The following is a 20,999-nucleotide window of genomic DNA, read 5'->3' as shown; positions in this document are numbered from 1 at the left end:
GAGGAGTAGACCCCTGGAGATTTATTAGGCCTAGGAGTAAGGAGTTCTCATTTTTCTCCCATGTTCACAAGGTATACTCACGGATAGACTTTTTTGTCTTGGGAAGGGCACTGATTCCGAAGGTGACAGGGACGGAGTATACGGCCATAGCCATTTTGGACCACGCTCCACATTGGGTAGACCTGGAGGTAGGAGAGGAAAAAGAACAGCACCCACTCTGGAGAATGGATATGGGCTTATTGGCGGATGAGGGGGTATGTCTAAGGGTGAGGGGGTGTATCCAAAGGTACTTAGAGCTTAATGACAGCGGAGAGGTTCAGGTGGGAGTGGTCTGGGAGGCGTTGAAGGCGGTGGTCAGAGGGGAACTGATATCCATAAGGGCACATAAAGGGAAGCAAGAGGGTAAAGAAAGGGAGCGATTGTTGAGAGAACTTCTGAGGGTGGACAGGCAATATGCAGAGGCACCGGAGGAGGGACTGTACAGGGAAAGACAAAGGTTACATGTGGAATTTGACCTGCTGACCACGGGTAAGGCAGAGGCACAGTGGAGGAGGGCACAGGGTGTACAGTATGAGTATGGAGAGAAGGCGAGTCGGCTACTGGCCCACCAATTGAGGAAGAGGGGAGCGGCGAGGGAGATAGGTGGGGTGAGAGATGAGGAGGGAGAGATGGAACGGGGAGTGGAGAGAGTGAACGGGGTGTTCAAGGCATTCTATGAGAGGTTATATAAGGCTCAGCCCTCGGAAGGGAAGGAGGGAATGATGTGTTTCCTGGATCAGCTGGAATTCCCGAAGGTGGAGGAGCAGGAGAGGGCGGGACTGGGAGCACAGATTGAGATGGAGGAGGTGGTAAAGGGGATTGGGAGCATGCAGGCGGGGAAGGCCCCGGGACCGGATGGATTTCCGGTGGAATGTTATAGGAAATATATGGACCTACTGGCCCCGCTTTTGACGAGAACCTTTAATGAGGCCAGGGAAAGGGGGAAGTTGCCCCCGACTATGTCGGAGGCGACGATATCGCTACTTTTGAAGAAGGAAAAAGACCCGCTGCAGTGTGGGTCCTACAGGCCCATTTCCCTTTTAAACGTAGATGCTAAGCTCCTGGCCAAGGTGATGGCGACGAGGATAGAGGACTGTGTCCCGGGGGTGGTCCACGAGGATCAAACTGGGTTCGTTAAGGGGAGACAGCTTAACACGAACATACGGAGGCTGCTAGGGGTGATGATGATGCCCCCACCAGAGGGGGAGGCGGAGATAATGGTGGCGATGGACGCCGAGAAAGCATTCAACAGAGTGGAGTGGGACTATCTGTGGGAAGTGTTGAGGAGATTTGGTTTTGGAGAAGGGTTTATTGGATGGGTACAGCTGCTGTACAGGGCCCCGGTGGCAAGTGTGATCACGAACAGGCAGAGGTCTGACTACTTCCGTCTTTATAGAGGGACGAGGCAGGAGTGTCCCCTGTCTCCATTACTGTTTGCATTGGCAATTGAGCCCCTGGCCATAGCACTGAGGGGCTCCAGGAAGTGGAGGGGAGTACTCAGGGGAGGAGAAGAACACCAGGTATCCTTGTATGCAGACGATTTATTGCTGTATGTTGCGGACCCAGTGGAGGGGATGCCTGAGATAATGCAGACACTCAGGGAGTTTGGGGAATTCTCAGGGTACAAATTGAATATGGGGAAGAGTGAGTTGTTTGTGGTGCATCCGGGGGAGCAGATCAGGGGAATCGATGATTTACCGCTGAGGAAGGTAACAAGAGATTTCCGGTACTTAGGGATTCAGATAGCCAGGAGTTGGGGAACCTTACATAGGCTTAATCTAACATGATTGGTGGAACAGATGGAGGAGGATTTTAAGAGATGGGACATGGTGCCCCTGTCACTGGTGGGTAGGGTGCCGGCGGTCAAAATGGTAGTCCTCCCGAGATTCCTTTTTGTGTTTCAGTGCCTCCCGGTGATGGTCACGAAGGCTTTTTTCAAGAAAATCGAGAAAAGTGTCATGAGTTTTGTGTGGGCTGGGAAGACCCCGGGAGTGAGGAGGTTTTTTTTGCAGCATAGCAGGGATAGGGGGGGACTGGCACTACCGAGCTTAAGCGAGTACTACTGGGCCGCCAATATCTCAATGGTGTGTAAGTGGATGGGAGAAGGGGAGGGAGCGGCGTGGAAGAGATTGGAGATGGCATCCTGCAAAGGAACCAGCCTACAAGCACTGGCGACGGCGCCGTTGCCGTTCTCCCCGAAGAAATACACCACAAGTCCAGTGGTGGTGGCAACACTGAAAATTTGAGGGCAGTGGAGACGGCATAGGGGAAGGACGGGAGCTTCGGTGCGGTCCCCGATAAGAAATAATCATAGGTTTGTCCCGGGGAGAATAGACGGGGGATTTGGAGCATGGCAGAGAGCTGGGATTGTGCAACTGAGAGATCTGTTCTTAGACGGGACGTTTGCGAGTCTGGGAGCACTGACGGAAAAATATGGGTTGCCCCAAGGGACTGCATTTCGGTACATGCAACTGAGGGCTTTTGCGAGGCAACAGGTGAGGGAATTCCCGCAGCTCCCGACGCAGGAGATTCAGGATAGAGTGATCTCAGGGACATGGGTGGGGGATGGTAGGGTGTCGGATATATACAGGGAAATGAGGGACGAGGGGGAGATCATGGTGGATGAGCTGGAGGGAAAATGGGAAGTAGAGCTGGGGGAAGAGATTGAAGAGGGGCTGTGGGCAGATGCCCTACGTAGGGTAAACTCTTCGTCCTCGTGCACCAGGCTAAGCCTGATACAATTCAAGGTTTTGCACAGGGCGCATATGACCAGAGCAAGGCTCAGTAAATTTTTTGGGATAGAGGATAGGTGTGGGAGATGCGCGAGGGGCCCAGCAAACCACACCCACATGTTTTGGTCATGCCCGGCACTGCAGGGGTTCTGGGTGGGGGTGGCGAATGTGCTTTCGAAGGTGGTGGGGGTCCGGGTCGAGCCAAGCTGGGGGTTAGCTATATTTGGGGTTGCAGAAGAGCCGGGAGTGCAGGAGGCGAGAGAGGCTGATGTTTTGGCCTTTGCGTCCCTAGTAGCCTGGCGAAGGATATTGCTTATGTGGAAGGAAGCCAAACCCCCGGGCGTGGAGACCTGGATAAATGACATGGCAGGGTTTATAAAACTAGAACGGATAAAGTTTGCACTAAGGGGTTCGGCTCAAGGGTTCACCAGGCGGTGGCAACCGTTTATTAACTACCTCGCAGAACGATAAAGGAAATGGGAAGGTAACAGCAGCAACCCAGGGGGGAGGGGGGGGGGGGGGGGCTCGGGAGGGTCCTCAGGGGTGTTTTTGTATAGATATTTGTACTTGGCTATGTATATTGGACTGTTTGATTTTATTATTGGGGAGAGTTATTATTTTTGTTATGGCAGTTGCCATTTAGTTTATATATTATTTATTTATTTGTTTAAAACGGTCACTGTTATTTATATTGTTTTATTGTTGTAAAAAGGGAAAAACCTTTGTATTGTTTTGTTTGGCCGAAAAATTTGAATAAAATATATATATTTTTAAAAACAATGCTTAAGGCATCCGCCCACAGACCCACCCCTATCTCTCCCCCTAGCTCATCTTCCCACTTGCCCTTGAGCTCCTCTATATGAGTTTCCTCCGACTCAATAAGTTCTTTGTAGATACCTGGTACCTTCCCCTCTCCCACCCATATTCTGGAAACTACCCTGTCCTGTATCCCCCGTGGTATCAGGAGCAGGAAGGTTGGAACCTGCCTTCTCAGAGAATCCCGTACCTGCAGAATATCTAAACCCATTCCCTGCCGGCAGTTCAAATTTCTCCTCCAAATCTTTCAAGCTAGGGAAGCTCCTATTTATAAATAGATCTCTCAACCTCTCAATTCCTGCTCTCTGCAATCTCCAAAACCCTCCATCCAGTGTTCCGGCACAAACCGATGGTTGTTGTGAATCGGGGCCCAGACCGATGCTCCCTCCACTCTCCTATATTTCTTCCACTACCCACCTAATCATGGCTGTTGGGGGACGGGCTCCCCTCTGCCTTGCCTCATTAAATGTCCTCACCAGTGGGCCCAATATCTCCGAGAATTTCTTGTAGAATTCCACCGGGTAGCAGTCCGGCCCTGGGGCTTTGCCCGACTGCATGACCTCCAGCCCCTCCATTATTTCCTCAATTTCAATTGGGGCTCCCAACCCTTCCACCAGTTCTTCCTCCACCCTCGGGAACCTGAGCTGACCCAAGAACTGCCTCATCCCCTCCACCCCAGCCGGGGGTTCCGACTCATAACTTGCTATAAAAGTTCTTAAACACCTCATTCACCCCCCCACTGGGTCCAGGACCGCATTCCCACTTCTGTTCTTTACTCTCCCTATCTCCCTGGCCGCCTCCCTTTTCCTCAGCTGATGTGCTAGCATTCTACTGACCTTTTCCCCATACTCATACATCGCTTCCCTTGCCTTCTTCAATTGATCCACCGCCTTCCCTGGAGATAACAGCCCAAACTCCACCTGTAACCTCCGCCGCTCCTTCAGTAGCCCCGTATCCAGGGCTTCCAAATATCTCCTATCCACCTGGAGTATCTCCCCAACCAATCTATCCCTCTCTGCTCATTCCACCTTTTTCCTATGAGCCCGTAACAAAATTAACTCCCCTCTAACCACTGCCTTCAGAGCATCCCACACCGTTGCTGCCGAGACTTCCCCCATACAACATGGGCAGCACAGTAGCACATGTGGCTAGCACTGTGGCTTCATAGCGCCAGGGTCCCAGGTTCGATTCCCCTCTGGGTCACTGTCTGTGCGGAGTTTGCACGTTCTCCATGTGTCTGCGTGGGTTTCCTCCAGGTGCTCCGGTTTCCTCCCACAGTCCAAAGACGTGTCCATTAGGTGGATTGGCCGTGATAAATTGCCCTTAGTGTCCAAAAAAAAAAGGTTAGGAGGGGTTATTGGGTTACGGGGATAGGGTGGAAGTGAGGGCTTGAGTGGGTTGGTGCAGACTCGATGGGCCGAATGGCCTCCTTCTGCACTTTATGGTCTATGTTCATATCATTTATTTCCAAATAGTTCTGGATGGACTTGCTCACCCACCCACACCCCCCTCATCTGCTATGGAGTTCCCACGTGCAACCTCCATAATGGGCGCTGCCCTCTCTCCATACTAGCCCGTAGATCCACCAATGTGGGGCATGATCATCACCACGATTGACAAGTACTTGGTATCAACCACCCCCGATGTAGAGCCCTGCTCAGGATAAAATAGTCAATCCGAGAGTATATCTTGTGGACATGGAAGAAAAAAGAAAACTCTTGGTCGCCGAATCTCCATGGGTCTACTCCCCCCATATGCTCCATAAACCCCATTAATTCCTTCGCTACGGCTGACACCCTCCCTGTCCTGGATTTTGACCGGTCCAATCCTGGATCAATGACTGTGTTGAAATCTTCCCCCATGATCAGATTATGTGACTCTAGGTCCGGGATCTTACATAACACCCGCCTCATAAATTCCACATCATCCCAATTTGGTGCATATACATTCACGAGTATCACCCGCATCCCCTCAAGCTTCCCACTCACCATAATATACGTGCCCCCCGCATCTGACACGATTCTTCCTGCCTCAAATGCCACTCATTTGTTAATCAGGATCGTGACCGCCCCCTGGTCTTAGAGTCGTGAATGAAATACACGGCCGACCCACCCCTTCCTCAATCTGGTCTGGTCTAACCTTTAGGTGTGTCTCTTGTAACATTGCCACGTCCGCCTTCAATCCCCTCAGGTGCGCGAGCCCTCTTTACCGGCCCATTTAGCCCTCTGATGTTTCACGTAATCAGCCTAGTAGGGGGGCTTCCTGCCCCCCTCCCCTGCCGATTAGCTATCACCCTTCTTAGGCCAGCCGCCAGCTCGCGTCCCTCGCCTCCTTGGGCCCGCCTTTGGGCTTCCGCCGTCCTCGACCTCCCCTTTGTCCCCTAGCAACAATTCTTCCCCTGTCAGCAGAGCAGCTCTCCCTCCCCCCTAGTAACAGCACAGAAACCCAACCCCTCCATATCAAACTTATCACCTGCTCATTTCCCACTGCGCTTCCGTGAGCTAGCTAACCTAGCTAGCCTGATAGCTCCCGCCCATGGCACCTGACATCCTCTCTCCCCATTGTTCTCCCTCCTCCCCCCTGCTTGGACATACATATTCAAAGCATCACAGTCCCCAGTAAACAAACAATAGAAAAAATCCCTCCACCAACTTCCAATGGAACAGAGTTATCTTTACATTTCTGAGCAGCTGCTCAAACATCTTATCACAACGAAAACCAAAGAAAAAAGGAAGGGGCAAAAGCAACCAAAGAAAAAAAGGGAACAAGAAACAACAATACAGAGAGCACTGCATATTCAAAACAACACAGAAACCTATTTGACCAAATCGCCACTGCAATACCCTCCCCCATGGTTCAGTGACTTCAATCCCCTGCTAGCCTTTTGTCCTTGATAAAGTTCATAACTTCGTCAGGTGATTCAAAATAAAGTTCCTGGCCCTCAAATGTGACCCAAAGACGCACTGGATATGCCCACGCGTCCGAACCTTCACTGCCCTCAAGGAGGCTGATAATCCTCAGGTTCTGTCTCTTGGACCTGTTCACCAAGTCCTCCAACTTCTCCTGCAACCGTTTCTGGTGGTCCTTCATCAGCCCCACCTCGGCCTCCAAAGCGGTTAAACTACCCTCTTGCTTGGACACCTTTTCCTCCGCCTTCTGAATCGCCCTTCCGTGGGTTTCTGGATGCTGTTCCACCCGATGGTTGCCTTAATCGGGTCCAGCGTATCTTTCTTTAGCTTGGCGAAGCTCTCCTCAAAGAACTTAACCAGCTGTACCGTCGACCACTGTGTCACCACCCCATGATCCTGCACCTCCGCCTTGTTTTCCTGCACTGTCGGCTCTGCAGGCGTCTTCCTTGCTTGACTATGTCTCTTTACGCGGCCACTTCTTTTATTTTCTCTTTTTTAAATAAATTTAGAGTACCCAATTCATATTTTTTTTTCCAATTAAGGGGCAATTTAGCCTGGCCAATCTACCTAGCTTGCACATCTTTTGGGTTGTGGGGGTGAAATCCATGCAAACACGGGGAGAATGTGCAAACACCACACGGACAGTGACCCAGAGCCGGGATCGAACCTGGGACCTCGGCGCGTGAGGCCGCAGTGCCAATTCACTTCGCCACTGTGCTGCCCTTACACGGCCACTTCTAGTCCACTGCTCCATACACTGGTGGGGGATTTCTCCTCACTGTCTCACTCTCCACCGATTTATCCAGTAAAATTCCCCCAAAAAACGGGAGAAAAGGTCCAAAAGTTTAGTCACAAGCGGGAGCTCCAAAATGTGCAATCTCCTACTCCATGGCCACCACTGGAAGTGACGAACTCACAGTTAATTCATCAACATTACTCAAAGTATTTGCTCCAATTGGAAGACTACGAGTGTTTTTTTAAAATTTAGATTACCCAATTCATTTTTTCCAATTAAGCGGCAATTTAGCGTGGTCAATCCACCTAACCCTGCACATCTTTGAGTTGTGGGGGCGAAACCCACGCAAACACGGGGAGAATGTGCAAACTCCACATGGACAGTGACCCAGAGCCGGGATCGAACCTGGGACCTCGGTGCCGTGAGACAGCATTGCTACTTACTGCGCCACCGTGCTGCCCCTAGACTACGAGTGTTAATCAACATCGAGTTAAAGATCATTCTGGAAGAAGCATGTGAGTAACTTATATTGCACAAAGCAATACAACATTATCATCAGAAATAGTAATAGAATACCGCCATCTTGCCCACTCCTGGGCTGGTCCTTTCAGTCGACGATGAACCTTCACTCCCTCCCTTCTTTTCGGCGGGAATTCAGCTGTTGGAGTGGGCGGAGCTACAGAGTCGAGCGGTGAGTATTTAAACTAGCTGCTTCGCGGATTCGAGTCTTCAGCGGGAATTCAGCTGTTGGAGTGGGCGGAGCTCCTTTGCGGATTAAACAGCGGCCACAGGGTCTTTGGGGATAAATTTGAAGGGTGGGAAAAATACTGGCAGGGCTATAGTCATAGGGGATTCAATCATAAGGGGAGTAGACAGGCGTTTCTGTGGTCGAAAACGAGACTCCCAAATGGTATGTTGTCTCCCGGGTGCACGGGTCAGAGATGTCTCTGATCGATTGCAGGACCTACTGAAGGGGGAGGGTGAACAGCCAGTTGTCGTGGTGCATGTAGGCACCAACGATATAGGTAAAAAACGGGATGAGGTCCTACAATCAGAATTTAGGGAGTTAGGAGATAAGTTTAAAAAGTAGGACCTCAAAGATAGTAATCTCAGGATTGCTACCAGTGTCACGAGACAGTCAGAGTAGAAATTTAAGATTAGTCAGAATGAATACGTGGCTTGAGAGATGGTGCAGGAGGGAGGGGTTCAGATTTTTGGGACATTGGAACCGGTTCTGGGGGCGGTGGGACCATTACAAATCGGATGGTCTACACCTGGGCAGGACTGGAACCAATGTCCTGGGGATGCTTTTGCTAACACTGTTGGGGAGGTTTTAAACTAATGTGGCAGGGGGATGGGAACCAGATTAGGAAGTTAGAGGTCAGTAAAGAGGCAGCTACTAAAGCCAGTAAGGTACTAGATAATAAACTCATTGTGACTAAGGGGAAGAGTAGACAGGGAAGAGATGATGAACGAAAAGGGACAGGTGGTCTGAGGTGCATTTGTTTCAATGCGAGAAGTGTAGCAGGTAAGGCAGATGAACTTAGGGCTTGGATTAGTACCTGGGAATATGATGTTATTGGTATTACTGAGACTTGGTTGAGGGAAGGGTAAGACTGGCAACTAAATATCCCAGGGTATAGATGCTTCAGGAGGGATAGAGAGGGAGGTAAAAGTGGTGGAGGAGTTGCATTACTGGTCAGAGCTGATATCACAGCTGTGATTAAGGAGGGCACTATGGAGGATTCAAGCACTGAGGCAATATGGGTAGAGCTAAGAAATAGGAAGGGTGCAGTAACATTGTTGGGACTTTACTACAGGCTTCCCAAAAGCGAGCGTGAAGTAGAGGTACAAATTTGGAGACAGATTATAGAAAAATTTAGGAACAATAGGGTGGTCGTGATGGGAGATTTTAACTTCCCCAACATTGAATGGGACTCATGTAGTGTTGGAGGCGTAGATGGAGCAGAATTTGTAAGGAACATCCAGGAGAGTTTTTTAGAGCAGTATGTAAATAGTCCAACTCGGGAAGGGGCCACACTGGACCTGGTATTGGGGAATGATCCCGGCCAGATGGTTGAAGTTTCAGTCGGTGATTACTTTGGGAATAGCGATCACAATTCCGTAATTTTAGAATACTCATGGACAAAGACGAGAGTGGTCCTAAAGGAAAAGTGCTAAATTGGGGAAAGGCCAAGTATAACAAAATTCGGCAGGAGCTAGGGAATGTGGATTGGGAGCAGCTGTTTAAGGGTAAATCCACATTTGAAATGTGGGAGTCTTTTAAGGAAAGGTTGATTAGAGTGCAGGACAGACATGTCCCTGTGAAAATGAGGGATAGAAATGTCAAGATTAGGGAACCATGGATGACGGGTGGAATTGTGAGACTAGCTAAAATGAAAAAGGAAGCATGTATCAGATCTAGGTGACTTAAAACTGATGAAGCCTTGGCGGAATATCGGGAAAGTAGGACAAATCTCAAATGCGCAATAAAGAGGGCTAAAAGGGGTCACAAAATATCTTTGGCTAACAGGGTTAAGGAAAATCCCAAAGCCTTTTATTCGTATATAAGGAGCAAGAGGGTAACGAGAGAAAGGATTGGCCCACTCAAAGACAAAAGAGGGAATTTATGCGTGGAGTCAGAGGAAATGGGTGAGATTCTTAATGAGTACTTTGCATCGGTATTCACCAAGGAGAGGGACATTACGGATGTTGAGGTTAGGGATGGATGTTTAAATACTCTAGGCCAAGTCGGGGGAAGTTTTGGGTATTCTAAAAGGCATTAAGGTAGACAATTACCCAGGTCCGGATGGGATCTATCCCAGGTTACTGAGGGAAGCGAGGGATGAAATAGCTAGGGCCTTAACAGATATCTTTGCAGCATTCTTAAGCACGGGTGAGGTCCCAGAGGACTGGAGAATTGCTAATGTTGTCCCTTTGTTTAAGAAGGGTAGTAGGGATAAACCAGCTGAAAACAGCAGCAGCCAGAGCAGTGGCACCACGGCTGGCTCTGATGTTCAGAAGGGAGAGTCAAAACGCAGAAGAGCAATCATCATAGGGGACTCTATAGTCAGGGGCACAGATAGGCGCTTCTGTGGACGTGAAAGAGACTCCAGGATTGTATGTTGCCTGCCTGGTGCCATGGTCCATGATGTGTCCGAACAGGTAGCGGGCATCCTGAAGGGGGAGGGCAAACAGGCAGAGGTCGTTGTACATATTTGTACTAACGACATAGGCAGGAAGGGGCATGAGGTCCTGCAGCAGGAGTTCAGGGAGCTAGGCAGAAAGTTAAAAGACAGGACCTTTCGGGTTGTAATCTCGGGATTACTCCCTGTGCCACGTGCCAGTGAGGCTAGAAATAGGAAGATAGAGCAGCTAAACGTGGCTAAACAGCTGGTATAGGAGGGAGGGTTTCCGTTATCTGGACCACTGGGAGCTCTTCCGGGGCAGGTGTGACCTGTATAAGAAGGACGGGTTGCATCTAAACTGGAGAGGCATAAATATCCTGGCCGCGAGGTTTGCTAGTGTCAAACGGGAGGGTTTAAACTAGTATGGCAGGGGGGTGGGCACCGGAGCAATAGGTCAGAAGGTGAAAGCATTGAGGGAGAACTAGGGAATAGGGCCAGTATGGGTCTGAGGCAGAGCAGACAGGGAGAATTTGTTGAACACAGCGGGACTGGTGGCCTGAAGTGCATATGTTTTAATGCAAGAAGTATTACGGGTAAGGCAGATGAACTTAGAGCTTGGATTAGTACTTGGAACTATGATGTTGTTGCCATTACAGAGACCTGGTTGACGGAAGGACAGGATTGGCAGCTAAACGTTCCAGGATTTAGATGTTTCAGGCGGGATAGAGGGGGATGTAAAAGGGGTGGCTACTGGTTAGGGAGGATATCACAGCTGTACTACGGGAGGACACCTCAGAGGGCAGTGAGGCTATATGGGTAGAGATCGGGAATAAGAAGGGTGTAGTCACAATGTTGGGGGTTTACTACTGGCCTCCCAAAAACCAGCGGGAGATAGAGGAGCAGATAGGTAGACAGATTTTGGAAAGGGGTAAAAGCAACCAGGTTCGAATTGGTGGATGTTGAGTCTGGAGAAGGGTGTGTAGACAGCCTGTGTCACATTGAGATCCAAAACGACGAGGTGTTGGGCGTCTTGAAAAATATTAAGGTAGATAAGTCCCCAGGGCCTGATGGGATCTACCCCAGAATACTGAAGGAGGCTGGAGAGGAAATTGCTGCGGCCTTGACAGAAATCTTTGGATCCTCACTGTCTTCAGCTGATGTCCCGGAGGACTGGAGAATAGCCAATGTTGTTCCTCTGTTTAAGAAGGGTAGCAAGGATAATCCAGGGAACTACAGGCCGGTGAGCCTTACGTCAGTGGTAGGGAAATTACTGGAGAGAATTCTTTGAGACAGGACCTACTCCCATTTGGAAGCAAATGGACGTATTAGTGAGAGGCAGCGTGGTTTTGTGAAGGGGAGGTAATGTCTCACTAACTTGATCGACTTTTTCGAAGAGGTCACAAAGATGATTGATGCAGGTAGGGCAGTGGATGATGTCTATATGGACTTCAGTAAGGCCTTTGACAAGGTCCCTCATGGTAGACTAGTACAAAAGGGGAAGTCACACGGGATCAGGGGTGAGCTGGCAAAGTGGATACAGAACTGGCTAGGTCATAGAAGGCAGAGAGTAGCAATGGAAGGGTGCTTTTCTAATTGGAGGGCTGTGACTAGTGGTGTTCCGTAGGGATCAGTGCTGGGACCTTTGCTGTTTGTAGTATTTATAAATGATTTGGAGGAAGATGTAACTGGTCTGATTAGTAAGGTTGCAGATGACACAAAGTTTGGTGGAATTGCGGATAGCGATGAGGACTGTCAGAGGATACAGCAGGATTTAGATCACTTGGAGACTTGGGTGGAGAGATGGCAGATGGAGTTTAATCCGGACAAATGTGAGGTAATGCATTCTGTAAGGTCTAATGCAGGGAGGGAATATACAGTGATTGGTAGAACCCTCAAGAGTATTGAAAGTCAGAGAAATCTAGGTGTATAAGTCCACAGGTCGCTGAAAGGGGCAACACAGGTGGAGAAGGTAGTCAAGAAGGCATACGGCATGCTTGCCTTCATTGGCCGGGGCATTGAGTATAAGAATTGGCAAGTCATGTTGCAGCTGTATAGAACCTTAGTTAGGCCACACTTGGAGTATAGTGTTCAATTCTGGTCGCCACACTACTAGAAGGATGTGGAGGTTTTAGAGAGGGTGCGGAAGATATTTACGCCTGGTATGGAGGGCATTAGCTATGAGGAGTGGTTGAATACATTCGGTTTGTTCTCACTGGAACGACGGAGGTTGAGGGGCGACCTGATAGAGGTCTACAAAATTATGAGGGGCATAGACAGAGTGGATAGTCAGAGGCTTTTCCCCAGGGTAAAGGGGTAAATTACTAGGGGGCATAGGTTTAAGGTGCGAGGGGCAAGGTTTAGAGTAGATGTACGAGACAAGTTTTTTTACGCAGAGGGCAGTGGGTGCCTAGAACTCGCTGCCGGAGGAGGTGGTGGAAGCAGGAACGATAGTGACATTTAAGGGGCATCTTGACAAATACACGAATAGGATGGGGATAGAGGGATACGGACCAGGATGTGTAGAAGATTGTAGTTTAGTCGGGCAGCATGGCCGGCATGGACTTGGAGGGCCGAAGGGTCTGTTACTGTGCTGTACTTTTCTTTGTTCTTGTTCTAATCCGGGGAATCATAGACCTGTGAGCTTGACGTCAGTGGTAGGCAAACTGTTGGAGAAGATACTGAGGGATAGGATCTATTCACATTTGGAAGAAAATAGACTTATCAGTGATAGGCAGCATGGTTTTGTGCAGGAAAGATCATGTCTTATAAACCTAATAGAATTCTTTGAGGAAGTGACAAAGTTAATTGATGAGGGCAGGGCTGTAGATGTCATATACATGGACTTCAGTAAGGCGTTTGATAAAGCTTTCCATGCCAGGTTGATGGAAAAAGTGAAGTTGCATGGGGTTCAGGGTGTACGAGCTAGATGGATAAAGAACTGGCTGGTCAACAGGAGACAGAGAGTAGTGGTGGAAGGGAGTGTCTCAAAATGGAGAAGGGTGACTAGTGGTGTTCCTCAGGGATCCGTGCTCGGACCACTGTTATATGTGATATACATAAATGATCTGGACGAAACTACAGGTGGTCTGATTAGCAAGTTTGCAGATGATACGATTGGTGGAGTTGCAGATAGCGAGGGGAACTGTCAGAGAAAACAGCAAAATATAGATCGATTGGAGAGTTGGGCAGAGAAATGGCAGATGGAGTTCAATCCAGGCAAATGCGAGATGATGCATTTTGGAAGATCCAATTCAAGAGCGGACTATACGGTCAATGGAAGAGTCCTGGGGAAAATTGATGTACAGAGAGATCTGGGAGTTCAGGTCCATTGTACCCTGAAGGTGGCAACGCAGGTCGATAGAGTGATCAAGAAGGCATACAGCATGCTTGCCTTCATCGGACGGGGTATTGAGTACAAGAGTCGGCAGGTCATGTTACAGTTATATAGGACTTTGGTTGGGCCACACTTGGAATACTGCGTGCAGTTCTTGTTGCCACATTACCAGAAGGATGTGGATGCTTTAGAGAGGGTGCAGAGGAGGTTCATCAGGATGTTGCCTGGTATGGAGGGTGCTAGCTATGAAGAAAGATTGAGTAGATTAGGATTGTTTTCGTTGGAAAGACAGGGGTTGAGGGGGGACCTGTTTGAGGTCTACAAAATTATGAGAGGTATGGACAGGGTGGATAGCAACAAGCTTTTTCCAAGAATGGGGGTGTCAATTACAAGGGGTCATGATTTCAAGGTGCGAGGGGGAAAGTTTAACGGAGTTGTGCGTGGAAAGTTCTTTCCGCAGAGGGTGGTGGGTGCCTGGAACGCTTTGCCAGCGGAGGTGGTAGAGGCGAGCACGATAGCATCATTTAAGGTGCACCTAGACAGATATATGAACGGGCGGGGAACAGAGGGAAGTAGATCCTTGGAAAATGGAAGACAGGTTTAGATAAAGGATCTTGATTGGCGCAGGCTGGGAGGGCCGAAGGGCCTGTTCCTGTGCTGTAATTTTCTTTGTTCTTTGTTCTTCACGGCAGCTTTCTTCTGGTTTTTGACATTATCCGCCTTCCTACACTCATCGATCAAAAAACTGCCCCTGGGACCGAACTCCGAAAAAACAAGCCTCGAGCAACGTGCGACTTCCCTCCTACATGCCGCCACCGGAGGTCCTCCTCTTCAATGTTTTAACAAGTAACCCAGCTCCAGGTTTTCTACCTCCTTTGTCTTAAATGTTTTTATGCAAATTCCAAGATCCAGCCACCAATTTCCACAATTATTTCAAATAATGTCTCAAACTGTAGTAAGATCCCACAAACCTTGGAACAAATTCAGATATCTTTCTGGACTCTCATGAGCCAACTCCTTTTCTGCGTTATCTGTGGCTTAAACGGTACCCTGCTCTTATTCCAGCTTCCTCTGTGATGCGACCATCAATTCACATGAGACAGAGAGTTGAAGTGTACAGTGGCTTTAATCAACTAGAACAGTGCCTGCCTGCGACTGCTCTGCAATGAGAGCCACCTACAGGGCAGCTACTCTTTATACCTCCCCTCAAGGGGGCGGAGCCCACAAAGGCATCAACATGATACAATCAATGTAGTACAGTACAATTGTCTATAGGTGGAGCCCACGTGGGCAACAGCATGGTACAATGTAGTACAGTGGTGAATAGTTACTATAATACGTTCACCACACTCGTTCCTTTAAGATTCTTTTCATGCCTTAGCCCTTTCTAAGCACAATAGAAGCAGTTTGAGCTGACAACCCCCACACATACAAACACCTTTGTTTAACATGAATCCAACTGACGTGGAGAGGATGTTTCCACTTGCAGGAAAAACTAGAAGGCAATATCTCAGACTAAAGGGATGATCCTTTAAAACAGAGATGAGGAGGAATTTCTTCAGCCAGAGGGTGGTGAATCTGTGGAACACTTTGCCGCACAGAAGGCTGTGGAGGCCAATTCACTGAGTGTCTTTAAGGCACTTTAAGATAGATAGGTTTTTGAACAATAAGGAGATCAGGGGTTATAGGGAGAAGGCAGGAGAATGGGAATGAGAAAATATCAGCCATGATTGAATGGCGGAGCAGACTCGATGGGCCGAGTGGCCTAATTATGCTCCTATGTCTTATGGTCTTTACTCTTTTCCATAGAACTACTGACTTAAACCCACTTAAATCTATACGTTTTTTCTAATATTCAACAATACAAATATAAATTTCTTAAATCTGTGTCCTTTCTTGACACCATTCACATCTCTGATAAGCCCTACCTTTCCCCCTTAATGTTTTGGTAAAACATTTTAGGATTTTCTTGATTTTTACCTGCCGATATTTTTTCGTATCCTCTGCTTTCCAAATTTTCATTTTTACTTCACCTCTGTACTTCTATACTCCTCTAAACCTTCTACAGTATTAAGTCCTTTGTGACTGTTTTAAGTTTTCTTTTTCTGCTTTATCTTGGCCTCTATGCTTCTGGATAACCAGGGGGCTCTAGATTTGGCTGTATGTCCCTTCATCTTTTGGGATGTACCTGCACTGTGTCCGTAGAGTTTCACCTTTGAATGCTTGCCACTGTTTTGTCAGTTTTTCCTCCTAAAGCTCTATCGAGTCCACTCTTGCCATCGTTTCTCTCAGCTTTGTAAAATTTGCCTATCCCAATTTAGAACTTTTACCTGTTCCTTGATATTTTCCATAATGTTAAATCTAACTGTATTAGAGTCACTATCTCCAAAAATGGTCCCCAGCTGCTACTTCATCCACTTGCCTAGCTTTATTTCCCAAGACTAAATCTAGACTTGCATTTCCACTCGGGATTGTTACGTGCTGGCTAAAAATGTTACCTTGAATGCAGTTGAAGAATTTTGCCTTCTCTGTGCCCTTCATGCTGTTCATTTCCCAATTGATATTAGGGGAATCGAAGTCTTCAACAATTACTGCCCTATTGTTTTTGAAACCTTTCTACCTATTTGCTTTTCTGACTTCCTTCCACTTTTTGGAGATTTATAGTGCAGTCCGAGCTGTGTGCCTGCCCTTTTTATTCTAAGCTCAACCCATATGGCTTCATTCGATGCTTGTTCAGTACACCATTCTTCCTCACAGCTGGAATTGATTCTTTACCCAATAAGGCAACCTTTTTGCCCTCCTGCCTATCCAGGATCTGCTGTTCTCTGCGAAAGAGAATGTCAAAGCCTAACAATCTCAGAAAATAAATGTCTCCTCCTATTCATCTCGTGGGACCCCATGAGCCCATTAGTTCTAGATTTGCTCCACAAGACAAAACCTTATCTCTTTTTGTGAGTACCCGTGCAACGGTTGTAGTGCAAACAATTTGTTTTGTAGCAAGTGTGGATGGTGCTTGTCTCTTCCTCCACCCCCCACCCCCCTACCTCCCTGCTGGTCATGAACAGGTCTTTGCAGATCATAGTGAAAGTGAACTGCTTCAACCTGGAGTTCCTCTCAGCCCCAATGCAAATTTGATCTTTTCTTGCCTCAGGAATTCCAGCAGGTGGCGCTGACGATCTCTACCTGAGTAGGAGTTGTTGCTGGGCTATCGGGGAGATGGAGACTCGGGTCAGCCCCCCTTCCCTCAGAGTTCTGGTTGTTCTGAAACCCCGAAGACCACCTCTAATAGGCATAGCTCCACCTTAACCCCATACGCCATCGGACGAAAAACGTGGTCCAGAATACTATCAGTCTTGGGCAGGACCAGAACATGTGGGAGTGGTTGGCCCCACCCCGTCTGACATCACTCACAGCTGTCTTCCACTCCTGGGAAGAACCCGCTCATGAGTACCCCGGCCAGGCGTTTCCCGGTCTTGATTAATAAGGGGATCAGGGATTATGAGGAGAAGGCAAGAGAATGGGGATGAGAAAAACATCAGCCAATGTTGAATGGCGGAGCAGACTCGATGGGCCGAGTGGCTTAATTCTGCTCTTGTGTCTTATGGTCAGGCGTGTCCAGGGGACTACGTTCAGTTGCATCAGACTCAGCCTCGCGCATGAGGAGGTGGAGTTCACTCTGCAGGATCCCGCTCCAGAGTCCTCCACTAGCTCGAGAACTAGTTATAGAACATAGAACACAGAACAATACAGCGCAGTACAGGCCCTTCGGCCCACGATGTTGCACCGAAACAAAAGCCATCTAACCTACACTATGCCATTATCATCCATATGTTTATCCAATAAACTTTTAAATGCCCTCAATGTTGGCGAGTTCACTACTGTAGCAGGTAGGGCATTCCACGGCCTCACTACTCTTTGCGTAAAGAACCTACCTCTGACCTCTGTCCTATATCTATTACCCCTCAGTTTAAAGTTATGTCCCCTCGTGCTAGCCATTTCCATCCGCGGGAGAAGGCTCTCACTGTCCACCCTATCCAACCCCCTGATCATTTTCAGGCCCATCGAGTCTGCTCCGCCATTCAACATTGGCTGATGTTTTTCTCATCCCCATTCTCTTGCCTTCTCCTCATAATCCCTGATCCCCTTATTAATCAAGACCGGGAAACGCCTGGCCGGGGTACTCATGAGTTCTTCCACTTCCCTCTTGTTTCGTCCGGTGGGGCCCTTGCCTCTAGCAGTCGTCTGTGCATTTCCCTACTCATTCCCTCCCCAACTCATCCTACGATATCAGTCTGTCTAGCAGAGTGTAACTGGGGAAGCATAGAAATTAGGAGCAGGAGGAGGCCATTCGGCCCTTCGAGCCTGCTCCGCCATTCATTATGATCATGGCGGATCATCCAACTCAATTGCCTAATCCCGCCTTCCCCCATATCCTTTTGATCTCCTAACTGCCTCTTGAAACAATACAATGTTTTGGCCTCAACTACTTCCTGTGGTAACGAATTTCACAGGCTGACCACTCTCTGGGTGAAGACATTTCTCGTCATCTCTTGCCCTAAATGGACTAAGCCGTATCCTCAGACTGTGACAGGATGTAGCTGTCATGCATGCTGCCTGGGAAGTGTGTGCATACGTGCATGATCCTCAGGTGATAGTCACGTACGAGTTGAACATTCCTGTTAATGAAGGGCACTCCCTAATGCCCCGGCGTGCGCAAGGCGCGTGCGTGCCATCAATTACCTCCTGGACCTGGGGCATCCTGGCATAAGACGATAAGACATAGGAGCACAATAAGGCCACTCGGCCCATCGAGTCTGCTCCGCCATTCAATCATGGCTGATATTTTTCTCATCCCCATTCTCCTGCCTTCTCCCCATAACCCCTGATCCCCTTATTAATCAAGAACCTATCTATCTCTGTCTTAAAGACACTCAGTGATTTGGTCTCCACGGCCTTCTGCGGCAAAGAGTTCCACAGATTCACCATCCTCTGGCTGAAGAAATTCCTCCTCATCTCTGTTTTAAAGGATCCTTTCTTTAGTTTGAGGCTGTGTCCTCTGCTTCTAGATTTTCCTACAGGTGGAAACATCCTCTCCATGTCCACTCTATCCAGGCCTCATAGTATCCTGTAAGTTTCAATAAGATTCCCCCTCATCCTTCTAAACTCCAACGAGTACAGACCCAGAGTCCTCAACTGTTCCTCATACGACAAGCTCTTCATTCCAGGGATCATTCTTGTGAACCTCCTCTGGACCCTTTCCAAGGCTCTAGCACATCCTTCCTTAGATACAGGGCCCAAAACTGCTCACAATACTCCAAATGTGGTCTGACCAGAGCCTTATACAGCCTCAGAAGTACATCCGTGACCTTGCAGATGTATTCGTGGGCTGTAGCTTGGAAAATTCCGCACAGGTCCCCGCTTGAGCACTGGAATGATCCAGTTGCATAGAAGTTCATGTACCTGTCCACCTTGGGCCATCGCTGTTATCCGCCTCTGAGTTCCTCCTTGGGCAGCTGGGTCTTCAGGGTGCGGGTCAGCCCCTGCATATGAGGTGCCGCCTCCAGCCTGCGCGATGCTGCTGCCACCTTCCACAGCATCTGCCAGCCTGGGTTGCCACCAGCACTATGAGGGCCGCCTCTTCAGGATTGTCATAACCAGCCATATTATTATAATTGTAAGGAATTGGAGGACCGAGACCGACAATCAGTTCGAGCTTCCCGGGACCCTCAAATTCCCCAAGCCTCCCCCACACTTACGTGTCCCGCCTTCGCTGAGAGTGCCATCCAGCGAACCAGTTGTGCTGGAGAACCCCGCTCTGTACACTCATCCCTGGCCACAGCAGGAGCCTCTGTACCCCAACCTTTGCCAGAAACATTTGGGAGAACATGCTCAGGTGCCCTCCCCTGATCCACAATTTACCCTTCAATCACGAGGATGCCCCCAGTGCTGAAGCCCAGCTCTTGAGGGTTTGATTGTTGGCTGCTGCCTCTTTATGGTGCTGACACTTTGAGGTCAGGCAAACTGTTCAGGCTTCAAAGTTTGATTGCAATAATCATCATCTGAGACATGACACGTGTACCCACAAGAATGCACTTGAGAATATTTTATTTATTAAATGGTCAACAGTAACAAAGAATTAAAAACCAACTTTCCACATAATCACTTTGACAATTAAATAGGAAGGAAACATCCATATTGTTACCAATGCAAAGCTAGATCAGCTCATTTTCACGTTCCTCAACAGAAACAGAGGATAAGCCTGAGAATATGTTATCATGTCCACAACTTTGTCGTAGAAATGATCTGTCCATCAATGTGTGACTTGTTCCCCGTATCAGAGCCATTCTCCGTCCAGGAGCCGCAGCAGTGCAGGCCCCTCCCACACGGCCCAATGTCACCGGAACCAAATCCTGGCATCCACATATTCCACCGGCGCTCAAGGTGCAGTTGACCATCCCTGACTTTCAGTGTGTTTAACCCACGGTGAGGTGCCAGTTACAGGCAGCACTCACCGCGCTGTTTGAACAGCTTCCAATTAACGCCGAGGTTTCCAGTGACTTGTAGCGGCTGCGGTGTGCTGACGGTGTCCATGGCGCAGGATGGCAGATTCCGGAGGATCCGTAGGTAGGCCCCACAGTTACTCCTGGTACTATGATGTGTTGAGTACTCTGCTACACAGACGAACCAACACGGTTGCGAATGGTACAACTCAGTTTTATTGCGAACATTTATTTACAGTGGTAAACTGGTTACTGAGGTTCGATCATGACCCTAGAATCTGTGGACCTATTCCTAATACTATCTTGTAGTGGCACTCAGCACATGGTGGATGTCTGAGTGCCTTGCTATGAGCTCTGTGCCCTGAGCTGTCTCCTGCTGGAATGCTCAGGAAGTGTCGTGTTTCCTGTTTTGTACTGTGTATGCTCTTGCCTGTGATTGGCTGTGGTGTTGTGTGTGTGTTGATTGGTCCGTTGATCTGTCCATCAGTATGTATGTGCTATGATGTTTACCTGAATATCATGACACACACCAGCAACAAAAACATCAGCAATCTGCAAAAGCATTTCTTCAACGGCGTTATCCGGTGGCCCATTTGGATGTCGCACACCAGGTCCCGCAGCGTCTTTTTGCTTCAAACCGGATTGATATCTGGACTCATACATCCCCCTGAGCCCCGTGTTCCAGGACCCAGGTATCTTAGAAACAATTGTCCTTCTTTCTAGCTACAGAAAAGAAGGAAACAGCAACAGCAGCCTCCAGGCTTCTGCAGCCACCAGCAGGAGTGGCAGCAAACACAACCTGCAA

The sequence above is a fragment of the Scyliorhinus torazame genome, chromosome 5 (assembly GCF_047496885.1).
Source record: "Scyliorhinus torazame isolate Kashiwa2021f chromosome 5, sScyTor2.1, whole genome shotgun sequence".
In the NCBI taxonomy this organism is placed as follows: domain Eukaryota; kingdom Metazoa; phylum Chordata; class Chondrichthyes; order Carcharhiniformes; family Scyliorhinidae; genus Scyliorhinus; species Scyliorhinus torazame.
The sequence above is the reverse complement of the archived record's forward strand: the minus strand, read 5'-3'. Positions refer to the sequence as shown.